The 16,619-nt window shown below is 38.9% G+C and overlaps 1 long non-coding RNA gene across 1 annotated transcript; it reads left to right on the top strand.

The window, feature by feature from the left end:
* Nucleotides 1-285: 285 nt before the first annotated feature.
* On the top strand, nucleotides 286-7,887 carry LOC111171804 (uncharacterized). Its single transcript, XR_002643749.2, has 3 exons — nucleotides 286-764; nucleotides 3,441-3,543; nucleotides 6,331-7,887. It is a non-coding gene; the product is annotated as an uncharacterized LOC111171804 (long non-coding RNA).
* Nucleotides 7,888-16,619: the final 8,732 nt, after the last annotated feature.

Raw genomic sequence — 16,619 nt, 5'->3', positions numbered from 1 at the left:
TCAAAGCCCCTTGTAATTGTGTAAGTCTATATCTCTAACTGGAGAGATAATTAAATCTCTCCACTCTGACCCTGTTCAAACTAGGTATGCCTCGTGTCCAAGATTCCCTTGCACTCCCTTAAGAAATCTGAAGACTATTTTGACAGGATGGGTTCTTCAGCAAATGGTATCCTCCTGTTTGTAGGATATATCATTGGATTTCTTTTTCTCATCTCAATTTCGAGAAGGAAATGTGACAAAAGTAGATTCGTAGATGCCTGGGGCTGGGGCTGGGCATGGGAATTAGCTGTCAATGGGCACAGGGAATCTTACTGGGGTGATGAAAATACATGTGCTAAAAGTAGATCGTCGTGGTGGCTGCTCAACTTGGTAAAGTTACTGAAAATCACCGAGTTGTACACTTAAAATGGGTGAATTTTACGGTATGTAAATTACACTCCAAAAAAGTTTTTAAAACACTGATTGAAGCATAGGATTTCTTTATTCTTCTTTTACTTGTATTGTACCATCTTCTGATTTTGTTTCAGTGACATGCACTCAAGTGGCTGCAGCATATGCAGGGTGCCCTCATTTCTTCATTTTTCTAAGAGGAAGTTTGCCTTTAAAACAGTAGTGGATTCTTTCTTCTACACCAGTAACCTCTGACAAAACCTACTATTTGTGTGACGCCACGCATGTGGTAGAGACAGAACAAATCTTTATTTACGACTGTGCCTTGTTTCTACTTGGACTTGCCATCGAGATGGAATTTTCTCAGAACCCAGGTAAACTTAAATGTTCAGGGCTTCCCCGGTGGCGCAGTGGTTGAGAGTCCGCCTGCCGATGCAGGGGACGCGGGTTCGTGCCCCGGTCCGGGAAGATCCCACATGCCGCGGATCGGCTGGGCCTGTGAGCCATGGCCGCTGAGCCTGCGCGTCCGGAGCCTGTGCGCCACAACGGGAGAGGACACAACAGTGAGAGGCCCCCGCGTACCGCACAAAAAAAAAAAAAAAAAATGTTCAGTAACAAAAAGGAGCACATATATTTGTAAGTTTGGGGGGTGTTATTTGGATGTTTTGTTACTGGAGAAGGTAATGAGGAGCATGTGCAGTTATGGAAATCTGAAGTGAACTGACTTCATTTGTTGAAATTATGGTTAAGCACAAAACAAATTTATCAGAGCCAGTCATTTAGAAAGGATTGAAATCAAAACAACTTAAGGGATAAGTTTGAAAAGCCAGTTTTGTTTCTAAGTGAAGAATGGCTTTTCTTTAAGAGGAATACACACATGAGAGACAATAACTGTCCTAGTCAAATCTCTTGCCTATTGAAAAACAAAAAAATCTCATCCCTGATACAAAGTAACTTCTTGACCCCAAGGGTTACATTTAAATGAAGGTGGGCTGTTTTTCCTGAAAACCTTTGGCTTTTATCCTGTTCTTAATCTCTTTCAGTTCTGTTGGAGGGGAGGCCATTGATTAGGTGACCTTTGGAACTTTCTGCCTTAAGAGCCTGCAGTGTCTTTTACTATTTCATGGTCTTCTGTGGGTAGGATGAATGGAGATAAATTACAGTAGTTTTGTTTCTTATCTTGATTTTATTTGGGGGGCATGAAATCCTTCCTATCTTCCATTGAAAACAGCCGAGCTTGCAAAACTGCTACTCATTAAGCACAGGTGCGAGAAGGAAAAATAAACTGCCCCATGGACAGCCCTCATGGGTGGAATGTCTGGACAGTTGTCTAGAATTGACAGGGCCTTGCAACCAGGGAAAAAAAAATCCTTGATAAGGGCTTTAAATTATGCCTTGAAAGCTAGCCAGTTTTCACTTAATCAGCATTTTGTTTATAGTTTAAGTTAGTTTATTATTTAATCAGCACTTTTAAAAGCCTTAATCGGTGTCCTTTGTTTTTTAACAGAAGTGCTCTTTTTCTCATTAGAGTGATGTAACTCCCAAAAGGCTTTGCAAAGGAGTCTTATTCTTCCAGTAAAGTGGAACAAACTACTGGGTAGCTGGACCGCTCACCCAGAACTGTATTATAGAACATTTCAGCTTTCCAAGATAGGTAGTAGTTTCTTAGAAAATTTTTATTTCTGTGTGCTGTTGCTCCTTTTTCCAATCTTGCTTTATTTTATGTAGGTGGCTTTAAAAGTTTATTTTGAAAGGCTGAAAAATTTTTTTGAAAACTTAAAAGATTTTTGGGATTTAAAATATTTTCTATCTTTTACATTCACATGCTTTAAGCATCTTATATGCAGCTAACTTTGAAGGTTGCACCAGGTGCTTAAAAACAACCATAAACATTATCTCTTAAATAAACTTTTATACCAACAATAGACTACTGTGATATAGGTGGCCAATAGACACTCTTTCTGTTGATTAATTCGTTATTAAAAATTAAGGACATATTCAACTGAATTATAGCAATAAAAGCATAATTACAACTATCCCTAAATTTAAGCCAAACTATTTTCTTGATAAATTTGATATAGTCTCTCATTAGCTGTAAAAATTTTACTGAGATGGAATGGATATTTCAAATCATTACTACGTTAAACATGAAAAATTAAGGCATGCATAAGCACCTGAACAAGGTCATAAAGGCTTCAGTACCTGTGGAGAAATACATCTAAACAGCTAGATTTTATTAAGTACTTTCTCTGAGCCAGACCCAGTACCAAGTACTTTATATTCAGTTTTTCATTCAACCATCAACCACCTTCTGAGGTAAGTACTATTATCCTCTCACTCTTACAGATGAGGCTACAAGGCTTAGAAAAATAGCTAGAATGGAGCTTTCTGAATCATCAGCCTTGTAGAAATTGTAGTATCACTTAATGATCTCCCTCTGGAATAAAAATATGAGCAAAGCAATTGGCTAAAGGATTTTGTGAATGACTTTTTCAACATGAGACTAATGTATTCAGAAGATGTCACACAGAACTCTGCTAACTGACATGTTACCAGTTTTCCCCTGTTGTATCCAGGGCCATTCTTTTGCGAAACAATGTCCTTCAAACAACCTGTTTTGTTTTGGTACTTTGATTGCTACCTCTGACCCTGTACTAGGCCACAAGCTTGATGGGGCAGAGTCTCTGTCTTGACACTTTTGAATGAAAGGAAAGAAGGACAGATGATAAACACTCAAATTTACAGTTAATGATTATTTATCCAGCCAGTCATATCACTAAGCGCTCTGCATATGTTATTTTAGTTTATCCTCAAAGGAACTGCCAGAAATAAATATCCATAGCCGCATTTTACTCTCTGAGACTCAGAAAGCTTAAAGATGGTCCTTAAGCTTTTTCAACAAAAGAGGGACAAAGCTGGAACTTAAAGTCTAGACACAAAATTCATGTTCCTTACCAAGACATACGAGGCTTCCCCCAAAGATTTTGCCCCATTTAAGTTATAAGAAATCTGAACAAATTCAATGGCATTTACTTTTTTTCTTCCCCCAGGTCTTCATGCTGTGTTCTTCACTGCCTTGCTCTGCATCCGGGGCTGACCCCTTGGACTGTTTGGCAGACTCCTCTCCCTGCTGCAGGGGAGGAGCCCAAAGAGGTGAGGGTGCTTCTTCCAAAGCCTGGTTTTAGGGCCACGGTTCTGGTGGCAGCTGCCTCTGTGTAAAACATGCATGCTCAGTGGGAGCCATATTGCCCTCAAGAGGGGGAAAATTGGTTGTTGGTGGGGGGGTGGTGGTGGGGGTGGTGGGGTGGGGTGGGGGGTGGAGGCGGGGGGGGGAGTGGGGAGTAAAAAAAAAAAAAAAAAAAGCCTACCAACCCTACCTGATAAAATCTTATTCCTTAGTTGTTAATTTATCTCATCAGGTAGAATTTAAATTAGATTTAGTTTTTCTTGGAGGTGGGAATAATAACTAAAAAGAAATGGGGAGGAATAGTGTTCTGGATGAACAGCTCTTGCCAGGCGGTTTTCTGAAGCTCCAGTTCTGAAAAACTCCAGAACCGAGTTTTTCAACATAGGTACACAATATATCAAATTCAAAAGTATTTTCCTTTACTCATGAAAATCTTTGTCCTTTAATTGTCTCTTCTTTTTAAAATTTGGTTTTTAATGAGAGACTAATGAGAATTGCTTAAAGTTACAACTTAGAGAACTGATTTGAAAATTATGGCAAATTGCGATTCTGTTTGTTCCCAAATTATAAGAGACAATTTAAAAAATTTAAAAACATGGATATATTGTTTTCTTCCAATTTTTTTAAGCAGCTTCATTGAGGTATAGTTGACATATAATAAACTGCACAAACTTAAAGTATGCAATTTGATACACGTTGATATATATATATGTATATATACACACACACACACTCAAGAAATGATCACCACTATTAAGAGAGTGAACAATATCTATTGCCCCCCAAAGTTTCTTTGCATCCTTTGGCAACCCCTCCCTCCTGATTTGCCTATCCCCAGGCAACCACTCATCTGTTTCCTGTCACTATGGGTTAGTTTGCATTTTCTAGAGCTTTATATAATTGGAACCACACAGTATATACTCATTTGTACTGACTTTCACTCAGAATAATTATTTTGAGATTCACCTACACTGTTGCTAGTATCAATAGTTCATTCTTTTTATTACTGAGTAGTATCCCATTGGCTATACCACAATACGTTTATCCATTCATCTGCTGATTTGAGTAGTTTCCAGTTTTTGGTGACTAGAAACAAAGCTACAATAAAAATTGTGTACAAGTCTTTGCATGGACATATACTTTCTTTTCTCTTGGGTAAATGTCTAGGAATGGAATAGTTGGATCATAAAATAGTAGGTATATTTTTTTTAACGTTTTTAAGAAAATGCAGAACAGTTTTCCTAAAAAGTTGTACCATTTTACCTCCCCACCAGCAATGTATGAGGAGTCCAGTTACTTCACATCCTGTCAGCACTTAGTTTGATCAGTGTTTTTAATTTTAGCCATATTGCCAGGTGTATAGTGACTTCTCTTTGTGGTTTTCATTTGCATTTACTTAGTGACTAGTGATGTTAGACATCTTTTCATGTGCATTTTGCCGTTTATGTATCTCCTTTTGTGAAGTGGCTGTTCAAGTCTTTTCCTTGTTTTTTAGTTGGCTATTTGTTTTATATAGAGTTTTTTTGAAAATGCTATATATTCTATTGATAGATACAAGTTGTTTATCAGATACTTGCTTTGAAAATATTTCTCCCAGTGTGTAGCTTGTCTTTTTTCCCCAATGGTGTCTTCTTTTGAGGTGCAAAGTTTTCTATTTTTGTTTTTGTTTTTTTGCGGTACGCGGCCTCTCACTGTTGCGGCCTCTCCCATTGCAGAGCACAGGCTCCGGACGCGCAGGCTCAGCGGCCATGGCTCACGGGCCTAGCTGCTCCGCGGCATGTGGGATCTTCCCGGACCGGGGCATGAACCCGTGTCCCCTGCATCAGCAGGCGGACTCTCAACCACTGCACCACCAGGGAAGCCCCAAAGTTTTTTATTTTGATTAAGTTCAGTTTATCAAATTTTTCTTATCTCATTTGTTTTGTGTCGCTCAAAGATCACCGTCCCTTGTTGGCTGATATCCAGTGTCTTGAAGACCATGGTTTTATATACTTTTTCCAGAGGTTTCTCTCTCTCTCTCTCTCTCTCTCTCTCTCTCCCCCTCTCTTTGGTTGTTTCAAGTGAGACAGTAAGTTTGCTCCTTATTACTCTGTCTTAGCTGGAAGCAAGAATCCCTTTCAGTTTTCAGAGGTTTTAAATATACTAACCAACAATTCGAAAAAATCCTATCCTCTGACACCTTACTTCAAATACAACTTGGAATTTCTGTATATATTTTAGACAGCTGGTTTTGTGTCTCTTATTTTGTGCCCAATAAAAGTATTACCTCTGACAGTTTTTTGTTACATAACTTTTTGACTATTGTTGTAATACTTCCTTTTAGCTTACTGTATCCTTTTCTACCTGTCTGCTCTTTGAGAACAAATTTTATTTCTCTTGGAACATGATGTCAAAGAATGAAGCTGGAGGAAAGTTTAAGCTTGAATCCTCAAGGGAAAAAAGACACCACAGGAAACAAAGGCTAGAACCACAGCTTCTCCAGGTGTTGAACTAAATGGTTATTAAGCTAATTGGTAGGTAATTATGGGATGTATTATCGTTGTACATAAGCAGGACCTAACTAAGGTGATATAAATTGTGTTCTGTGTGAAGTTGTTACTGATGATGATGGCTATCCCCACGTGCAAGTGAGAAAACCAACAGAAAGGTGATGGTTATTAGTGACGATAGTAATGGTTATAGGTCTCTGATTATTTTGACCCAATCTGATATTTTCTCCTCCTCATTTTTTTTTTTTAATTTGCGGTACGCAGGCCTCTCACTGTTGTGGCCTCTCCCGTCGCAGAGCACAGGCTCCGGAGGCGCAGGTTCAGCGGCCATGACTCACGGGCCCAGCCGCTCCACGGCATGTGGGATCTTCCCGGACCGGGGCACGAACCCGTGTCCCCTGCATCGGCAGGTGGACTCTCAACCACCGCGCCACCAGGGAAGCCCTCTCCTCCTCATTTTGATTACACTTATATTCTTTTCCACAGCGACTGGCATATTATTATAGCCCATTGAAAGAAATTTACACTGATTCTTTTCTCCCCAATAGCATTATATACTCTTTGATAGTAAGCACTGAATTTAGTCCTAGAAGGAAGACTTTTTTTTCTGTCCTTTGAAGTTCTTTAAGGAGTATTGTGGAGACTGCTGGTTGTCCACCAAGATCCATGCTTTTCTTCCACAGTTAGTCCCATTGTGCATAACTAGACCACTTTTTACAGGCCCCCTTGCTGTTAGGCATAGCAGTGGAAACAGTTCTCATCAGTGGAATGTGAGAAGTGATGTCTCCCTACTCTGGGTCTGGGACTTAATTCATTCAGCATGCCTGCTCCAGATTTTTTTATTCCTTCCCACCAGCTGAAATGCAGACATGGAAAGCACCCAGCTTTTACCAAGAAAATGATAAAAATGTCTTAGAAAAAGCCCGGGTCCTGAATCATCATGAAGAACAGAGCTTCTCCACTGACCCAGACCTTTGACCCTGGGACTGTTGCATGAGAAAGAAGTATACTCCTGGACTTCCCTGGTGGCGCAGTGGTTAAGAATCTGCCTGTCAATGCAGGGGACATGGGTTCGAGCCCTGGTCTGGGAAGATCCCATATGCCATGGAGCAACTAAGCCCGTGTGCCACAACTACTGAGCCTGCGTGCCACAACTACTGAAGCCCGTGAGCCTAGAGCCCATGCTCCGCAACAAGAGAAGCCACCACAATGAGAAGCCTGTGCACTGAAAGGAAGAGTAGCCCCTGCTTGCGACAACTAGAGAAAGCTTGCGCACAGCAACGAGAAAGCCCGGACAGAGCAATGAAGGCCCAACGCAGCCAAAAATAAATAAATAAATAAATAAATTAAGAAAAAGAAAGAAATGCACTCCTTTATTCTTTAAGCCCCTGAGCTATTGATCATCTTTGTGACAGCAAGCCTATCTGTCACATTAACCAATATACAGGACCTGTCACTGTCTTCCTTAGACGCCCAGCTGTTGAACTACTCTGTTCCTGGTGACTGCATGGGTTTTGTTTATCGGTTTTGCCCTGCTATTTGTAAGTCTGCTTCCATTTTTATTTCTTTTCCTGGCCCTCCATATACACACACAGAATTCAGCTTCTATGCTAAACTCTCCTGATATTCTCCAGTTATTTAGGAATAATAAATTCAGGTTATCCATCAGATATTTTGAGCATCTGTTAAGAGCTCTGTTATGGGTAGAATTGTGTCCCCCCCCACCAAATTCATATGTTGAAGTCCTAACCCCAAGTTCCTCAGAATGTGCCCTTATTTGAAGATAGAACCTTTACAGAGGCAACCAAGTTAAAACATGATCATTAGGGTGGGCCGTAATCCATTATGACTGGTGTATTTGTAAAACGGGGAAAATTAAGACAGACACGCACAGGAGAATGCCATGTGGAAATAAAGGCAGCAATCAGGGTGATGTATGTACAATCCAAGGAATGCCAACGATTGCCATCAACCTACCAGAAGCTAGAGGAGGGGCATGGAACAGATGCTTCCCTCACAGCCATCAGAAGGAACCAACCCTGCTGACACCTTTATCTCAGACTTCTATCCTCCAGAACTGTGAGATGATACATATCTGTTGTTTAAGCCACCCAGTTAGTTGTGCTTTGTTACTGCAGCCCTAGCACACTAATGCATGCAGCTAGAGTATTAGTGCTAAGAAGAGTGTAGCAATGAGTTCAGATTAATATATGGAGCCCTAGAGCCATAACATAACATGACCAAAGGCACACTCCTAGTCAGATGAAGGGCTGTGATGGTTGACTCTTCGGTCCATGCTCTTTCCTGCAGACGTTTCTGTGCCAAACATTGCACGTAGGAAACAAAGACAGGTAAGACAGAGGTCTCACTCTTTTTTTTTTAATTTTTTTATTGGAGTATAATTGCTTTACAATGGTGTGTTAGTTTCTGCTTTATAACAAAGTGAATCAGTTATACACATACATATGTTCCCATATCTCTTCCCTCTTGCGTCTATGGAGGTCTCACTCTTAAAGAATGTAAAATTTAGTAGCAAATTGGCAGAGATGAAACAATCTGATTTACATACTATTGGCAAGTGTGTTCATTGCAAAAAGGTATACATGGGCACAGATTTTAGAAATGTAAATTGATGCATTGTTTTCAAAGGGCATTTTGGTAACACTCAAAATGCACATCACTAAAACAAAGAAAACAAAGCACATGCATTTCCTCTACACTCTCCTGAAACCACACTGATATGATAGTTCAGAGAAAACAACAGTGAAAAACCACAAGAATGAAGAGAATAAGAAAGAAGACAGAAGATAAGAAATATCAACAAAACTCTGGAAGAAGGAAAGCAGAGAGAGAAGTAATAACTGAGGTCACAGAAGAAGCAAGTTGATTCACATTCTAGAAACCTTAAAAAGCACAACAGTGGGAGGTACTGGGTACCTCTGACAGTGGGAAAGAAAAGTGGGGCTGAGAAGTGTTTGAAAGTCTCTATATAAGAAGCAACCAGACACCATCTTTAATCCCTCCCCTGTTCTACTCAGCCAAGGACTGGTCCACCCCTCCCTCACTTTGTCCAGGTAAGAGCCAGGAATTTTACTGTCTGGATAGATGGAACCACACAAATCCTAAACGTATTGTAGTAAGGTGTAGAGGTGAAGCACAGCTGAAAACAGGAGGATTGAGTGAAAGTCTACATGTTTAATCTCCATGTGGCAGATTGGAGAACTTCCTTCTGGATTTAGTCTCTTTGGAGAGGATGATCTGTAGTGTGATGAAATAGCTGGATCCCAAACCCAAGCACCTACACTGATGCCACTCAGTCAATAAGCTTCACCAGGTGCACAGAATTTCCAATCAGACCTTGAGATCGGTGCCTCAACCTCAGATATGAATGGACAGCCCACAATCATCAAGCAGTTGAGGAAAGCCTCTGTCTTGAAGAAAGATCAAAATGGACTTATAGAAAACAAAACAGAAAGATTTGAATAAGGGCAATACAAAGAATAGAAGAAAATGAAAAACTAAAGCAAATTAAATCTGGCAAATCAGTGACTATAGAGAGAAAAGAAGATACCGCAAGGATACAACAAGAGTAGTCATCTATATGTGTATGGGTATTCAGAGAGCAAGAAATAACTCTCAGAAATAAAAAAAAAGAGAAGATTACAGGAAGAAATTCTGAATATTGATGTTATTAAAAATTATGGTAGAGGGGCTTCCCTGGTGGAGCAGTTGTTAAGAATCCGCCTGCCAATGCAGGGGACACGGGTTTGATCCCTGGTCTGGGAAGATCCCACATGCCGTGTAGCAGCTAAGCCTGTGCACCACAACTACTGAGCCCACATGCCACAACTACTGAAGCACATGAGCCTAGAGCTCGATTTCTAGATCAGAAATCAGAAAGGAGGACTAGCAGTTATTTCCAGAATGTGTTAATGATCTAATGTACATCTATGAAAAATGTACAAAATTATACCTCAGATATATTACATTAAGTAAAATTAAATGGACACTAGAAACAAAATGTGCATGCCTTTCAATGCATCAATTCTAAATTCCTCTATTTTTTAAGATAACCCTAACTCAGAGATCAGCAAACTTAGGAGCCAAATCTAGCCTACGTTTTGTTTTGGGGTAGGCTGTGCGAAAGAACTGTTTTTAGATTTTTTTTTTTTAATTGTTGAAACAAGTCAAAAGTATAATATTTTAAGATAGAAAATTATATGAAATTCAACTTTCAGTGTTTATAAATTATCTTGTAATACCTCCATACCCATATTTTTCCATATTGTCTATGGCTGCTTCCACTTTCGGCAGAGTTATGTATTGACGGAGACGATATGGATCACAAAACTGAAAATATTTACTGTTTGTCCCTTTAGGGAAAGGTCTGCTGACCCCTGGTATAGGGGTTTCAATTTCCATTGAAATTGTAGTCTGCTTGTTTCAGCTGTTTGGTTTTATCTTTCCGGAACTAAAGTATAAGCCCCCTAAGGGAGGGATCATCCTTACATTTCTTTTGTATTCACCTTCCAAGCATGGAACACTGCATGGAACACATGACAGATGCTCAAACAATACCTGTTGGGAGGTTAGATGATGAAGTACCCACAGGCCAGAGGTGACAATTCCTGGGGTAAGTCAGTTCTCATGGTCACATAGAAGGGTTTGTTCAACCAGGGATTTTAGGCCCTCCATTTGTTTTGATTTGTAAAGCTGTATTCTTTTTGGCCATTCTGCCAAATGACTTGTCCATTTTCATGATTCGTTTTTATGCTTTCTATTGGTTCAATATTGGACTTTTGCCTAAGCAGCAAACTTCAAAGAAAGCTCTCCTGTCAGAATTGCTGATACGAAAGAAGACTTTAAGGGTCAAATGACCACTTAGTGCATAAAACAATATGAGAGGAAATGTGGACACTATTTTGCGTTCACGACAAAAATGAGGATGCAGTGGAAAGTGAGATGGGAGAGCTTACTGCACTGTGCAAAAATCAAGTTACAAGCTGTCATTAACATTACAACAAAAAAGAGCTCTTAGAAGGGCAATGATTACACATAATTTATAGACACTTGCTTTAACTATTTTCATTTTTAGCTACAAAGGAATATGATTAAGAATGTGTAGTACTACAGTCTAGTCAACTTTCCTTGTTATTCTAAGAAAAATATGATTTTGTATTGAAAAGTAACCCAACATTTTCTAACATCTCAGTGTATAATTACTGTCAAATGCTAAATATGTATCATCTGGTATAGGAAGCACTGATACAAATTAGGTTATTTATTACTTTTATTCTTGATTTGCCTTATGATTGCAGGAAAAGTATTTATTTTTATAACTTAATCATCCTCCTTTATAAAAACTGGATAAAATTCTATCTGCCTATGTCATTAGCATATTGCAAACATGCATAAGTGGTCTACAGAGTGGCATTTATGACTTTTGGTTTCATGATATTTATCAATTAGCATTTTTATGTAATTACACTCTGGTCATATATTTGTGTGACCTTGCTATCTCTTTGTGCCTCAGTTTTCTTATTTGTAAAACAGAAATGTTGAATTAGATTACTCCTTGGGTGAAAACTTTTATGATTATAAAATAGCTCTTGCCAATTTACAATTTTTAAATGTCACTTAAAGATATCTGAATATAAAATAATAATGACAAAATTACACCTGCTAAGTATTCATGCACGCATTTTGCATATGTCAGAATATTAGAACATACATTTTGGCGTGGAATACTATACGTCCTCAACTTGCTTTTGTTTCTAAGTAAAAGAAAAGACAAAGAGCTGAAGTTTTACATCTTGCAAGAATAAAAATACTGTTTCTCCTCTCTGTTTAAGTTATCCAAGGATCTTTGTTACTCTACTTCATCATGTCCCACATTTGGAATCCCTGGAGGTGGGAAGTACAGCTCATAAAATAGCCATCTCTTCCCTGCCTGAGTTCTAAACAGATGAATGATGGGGGCAAAGATGAAGGAAGTGATTCAGTATGAGAGTCAGGTAAGTCTGCTAACTGTGCCCAGAATTAGGGAGTCTCATTTGCCTGTTGTAGGTCCCGTTGGACTGGAATGACCCACACAGGGCATGTGACAGCCCCAGCAAGGTCAACTGCATGGAAGAGCAGAGAAGCAATAAAGATTTCAATGGCCAGGCTCCATGCTTAGGGGAGAAAAATGGAACACAACCTTGTCTGGCTCTTCTTACCAAATTTACAAATTCAGTAAGTCACTTCATTTCTCCAGAGGAGAGATAAAATGAGAAAACTGTCAAAGAGAGTTACCAGGACTGTGCTTGTGGAAAATCATTAGGTACAGAGTAAAGATGTCCCCTTTCTCTTTTTTTTTAAAAACCCCACATTTGTTTATTTATTTATTTTTGGCTGTGTTGTGTCTTCATTTCTGTGCGAGGGCTTTCTCTAGTTGTGGCAAGCGGGGGCCACTCTTCATCTCCGTGCGCGGGCCTCTCACTATCACGGCCTCTCTTGTTGCGGAGCACAGGCTCCAGACGCGCAGGCTCAGTAGTTGTGGCTCACGGGCCCAGTCGCTCCACGGCATGCAGGATCCTCCCAGACCAGGGCTCGAACCCATATCCCCTGCATTAGCAGGCAGATTCTCAATCACTGTGCCACCAGGGAAGCCCCCCCCTTTCTTAATCTAAAGTCATAATCATGACTAGCTATATTCTCTAGAAATAAACCTTTGTGAAATTTTTTAGATCTTAGAAAATGCCAAGATATGGCATGTAAAATAATTTGATACAACTTTTCAAGCAGATTTTTCTATAATGAAACCACTCTTGGTTATACATTTGCAGATGTTCTTTGCAAAGAAATGTATGCATGTGTTTAACATTTATCTTTGATATTAACTGTGTTAGTATTACTATCGCTTACTTTGACATTTGAGCTTTAACATTTCTATTTGGAGGAATCAAAAAAAACATGACCTCAAAGGAGCTTTAATTCATTGTCATAATATGAGTTCATGTGAGTGTTTTAGAAGACACTTCAGAAATGGATTTGAATGAATTCAGTAATGAAATGCCTTCTGAGGCAAAGTTTAGGACCATGCCACTTGGAACTTAAAATCTTACTTGTGGAAATTGCTTCAGTGGAAATATATCCTGATGTACAGTGTAGAACGTAGTTTGATTCAATGAGTATGTTAGCAGGATTTTCACGGTGACCAGATAAAGAGGTATAATTAAATAATAACTAGTAAGATAAGAACAGAATAACTACAATCTTTAGTACAGTTTGACTTTTACGGCAATAAACGGAAATTATAGGGAGGCAGATTTTATTTCAACACAAAGACAAACTTTCTAATAGTAAAAGCTATCCAAGACTGAAATGGGCTGCAGTAATAAAACAAAGGCTGTACAGTCACTTGATTATGGTACTTGTAGGAGACTCATTCATGGTTGTATTGTACTGGGTTTTATTGAACTTGATTTCCAAGTTCTCTTTCAGTTATATTCTATAAGAGCTAAGCCCTTTCAAAGTTTCTTTTTCTTTTATATTAGTTAATAAAATACACTAAAACTACTCAGCATATCTCTGCTTATAATAATAGAAAAGAATCAGAAACATTTAAAATAAGGAAGAAGGGGACCATGTGAAATAATTTCTTTACAAATTAAGGTGTTGAGAACCATATCTATTTTCTAAAGATATTTTAAAAGGATCCTTGTGTGTATGAAGGGTCTTATTCTATTAGTGTTCCTTTGCTTGTTCTGAAAATATTATTCCTGAAGCAATATTGTAAGTGATCTTGGTAAAATTACTTGGCTCATTCTAAAATTTATAAGAGGAAACTCAGTAAGAAAAAAAAAGAAGCTGCCCATAGAATGGACAGTATTGATTTGGAAGCATGGTCCTAAGAATTTGAGGATTTAGAAGCATGGATTCTAGTGAATTGGCCATAATTTATAAATTAATCACAGCTTCTTTTTATCTGGATGGATGAAGCAACATTGAGTTACACAATGGTCAGGATGCATGACCATTAAGTTCTTGATTCCATCTTAGAGCTGGGCTTCACTAGAAACATATTTCCTGATTCGATAATAAATGCCACACTCAATGACAGCCAGGAGGAGCTGTTCGGTCTTTACTCTGTCTCAACACCCTCTGGGTGGAATCAAAACATTGCACCTACTTGCACTGAGTTCACTTTTGTGTCTTTCGGGTTACATATATAAGTGGTAAAGGAAAATACTTGTTTTGTAATGAAAACATGATTGCTGGATTCTTTATGCCGCTGAAGGTTCCTCTGCCCATTTGTGTTCTCAGATGTTTTCAGGAGCTGTTTTGAAAGGATGGCTCGCTGAATTCTCAGCTCAATCATCAGCTCTCCCCTCGGCATTCTGTTTCAGTGCGTGGGTGGGAACTTCTACACTCCTCAACTCTTACTTTGAAGAAAAAAAACGTTAAAAGTCTCAATCTATGGTGTAAACTGTAAAACATCTTTTCTCCCCAGTGATCATGCCAAACAAAACCCTGCATATCACTCTGCATAACTGAATCAGACAAACTTTACACGTCAAAGAGCCATCATTGTAAACCTGAACATTGAATTGCTTATTTGTTAAGAGAGTATGTACAAAAAATTGTATAGGAAATAAAGACATACTTTCTGACCTCAAACACTTTAGATCACATCTGAGAACAGACACTAGGTATACTATGGCTCATAATTGGTAACAGAAGCAGTTAGAAACAACTTGATTAAAGGTTGGAGACATTTTCTCTGGTATAGGACTCATAAAATGATCAACATATATATTAATACATTTTTTGGTGTGTGCATTTGGGGGAGTAAAGAACAAGGGAGTGAGTAAAGTTTGTAAACATTGGTTTTTGCTGTCTTCCTAAGATGTCAAGGCTGTAAGAACCTATCAACCAAAGAATATTAAATGGAACACATCCAAATAATATTAGGCTGAACCAAATGAAATCATTATAGAGCAAAAACAGTGAATACTGGCAATTTCATATGGGTCAATCAATAAAAATCTGCATTCGTTTTCTATTTCTGTGTCACAAACTGCCACAGATTTAGCAGCTTAAAATTACATTTATTGGGCTTCCCTGGTGGCGCAGTGGTTGAGAGTCCGCCTGCCGATGCAGGGGACACGGGTTTGTGCCCCGGTCCGGGAAGATCCCACGTGCCACGGAGCGGCTGGGCCCGTGAGCCATGGCAGCTGAGCCTGCGCGTACGGAGCCTGTGCTCCGCAACGGGAGAGGCCACGACAGTGAGAGGCCCGCGTACAGCAAAAAAAAAAAAAAAAAAAAAAAATTACACTTATTTATTATCTCACAGTTCAGTAGATCAGAAGTCTGGGTGGGCTCAACTGGACTCTCTGATTAGGATCTCACAAGCCCCAAATCACCATGGGGTGGGGATCTTTTCTGAATATTCTGGAGGAGAATCTGCTTCCAAGTCCAGGCAGATTGTTGAAAGAATTCACTTCCTTGTGGTTGTTACCAGGGGTTGTTCTCAAAAACTAGAAGATGTTCCCGAGTCCTTGGATGTTACCCCCTTCATCTTCAAGCCAGCAATGATGTGTTGAATCCTTGTGCTTCAAATCTTTCTGACTTCTTCTGCCACCAGCCTGAGAAAACTCTCTCTTTTAAGGACTCGTGTGATCAATTAGACCTGCCCAGATATCTTCTTTTTGATTAACTCAAAGTCAATTGATCAATAACCTTAATTACATCGGCAAAATCCCTTTTGCCATCTAAACATAACTAATCAGGTCTTGATAGCTCATCATATTAGAGTGGGAAATATGGGGGGTGGGGGCATTTTAGAATTCTGTCTACCACGTATATTAAACATGACCCCAAATGTCTTGGTTGGAAAATCCTCAATTGCCGAATTGTGTTATCCATGACCTGGGACATTTCAAATAATTTTAGGTACAAGATGCCCATGAAAGGATGGGGTGTATTTGCAAAACCTTAAAGGATTTTTCTATGCATTAAATGTAGTTAATGTTCTAATACACTTCAATTTTAATCTTAGTTTAATTTTAAATTATTAAATAATACCCATTATTTTATGAATTAGTATTAAAAATAGTTGGGAAATGTTATGATAAAATCAATCTTATTTTGTAATATATACATGTATCAAGTCATTACACTGTATGCCTTACACTTACACAGTGTTTATCATTGTGCTTACTACGTGCCAGGCACTGTGCTGTGGATAAGAGGTATAGACGAAAAATGCTGTGAAAAGTTGTGTAGTGCCATGGCCAAAGGTGTGGTCTTGAGAATCAAACTGTTTAGGTTCAATGCCATGCTTAATCATGAATTTTATGACATTGGACAAAGTTTCTTAGCCTCTCTGTGCTTCTGCAAAACAAGCATTGTCTTCAATAGCCTACCTTATTGAGTAGATTAAATGAGATAATCCATGAAAAACATTTAGCACAGTGCCTGGTGCAAAGTAATTGCTCAATGAGTAACACATTATTATTATTATTATTATTGGAGGAAAGGAAGATGGAAGATAAAGGAAGCAGAAGGAA

This window comes from Delphinapterus leucas, chromosome 8 (genome assembly GCF_059928025.1).
Source record: "Delphinapterus leucas isolate spDelLeu-1000000601 "Yukka" chromosome 8, BTC_Dleu_Yukka2, whole genome shotgun sequence".
Lineage (NCBI taxonomy): Eukaryota > Metazoa > Chordata > Mammalia > Artiodactyla > Monodontidae > Delphinapterus > Delphinapterus leucas.
Note: the sequence above shows the minus strand (reverse complement) of the source record. Positions and strands in the feature narration are given on the sequence as shown.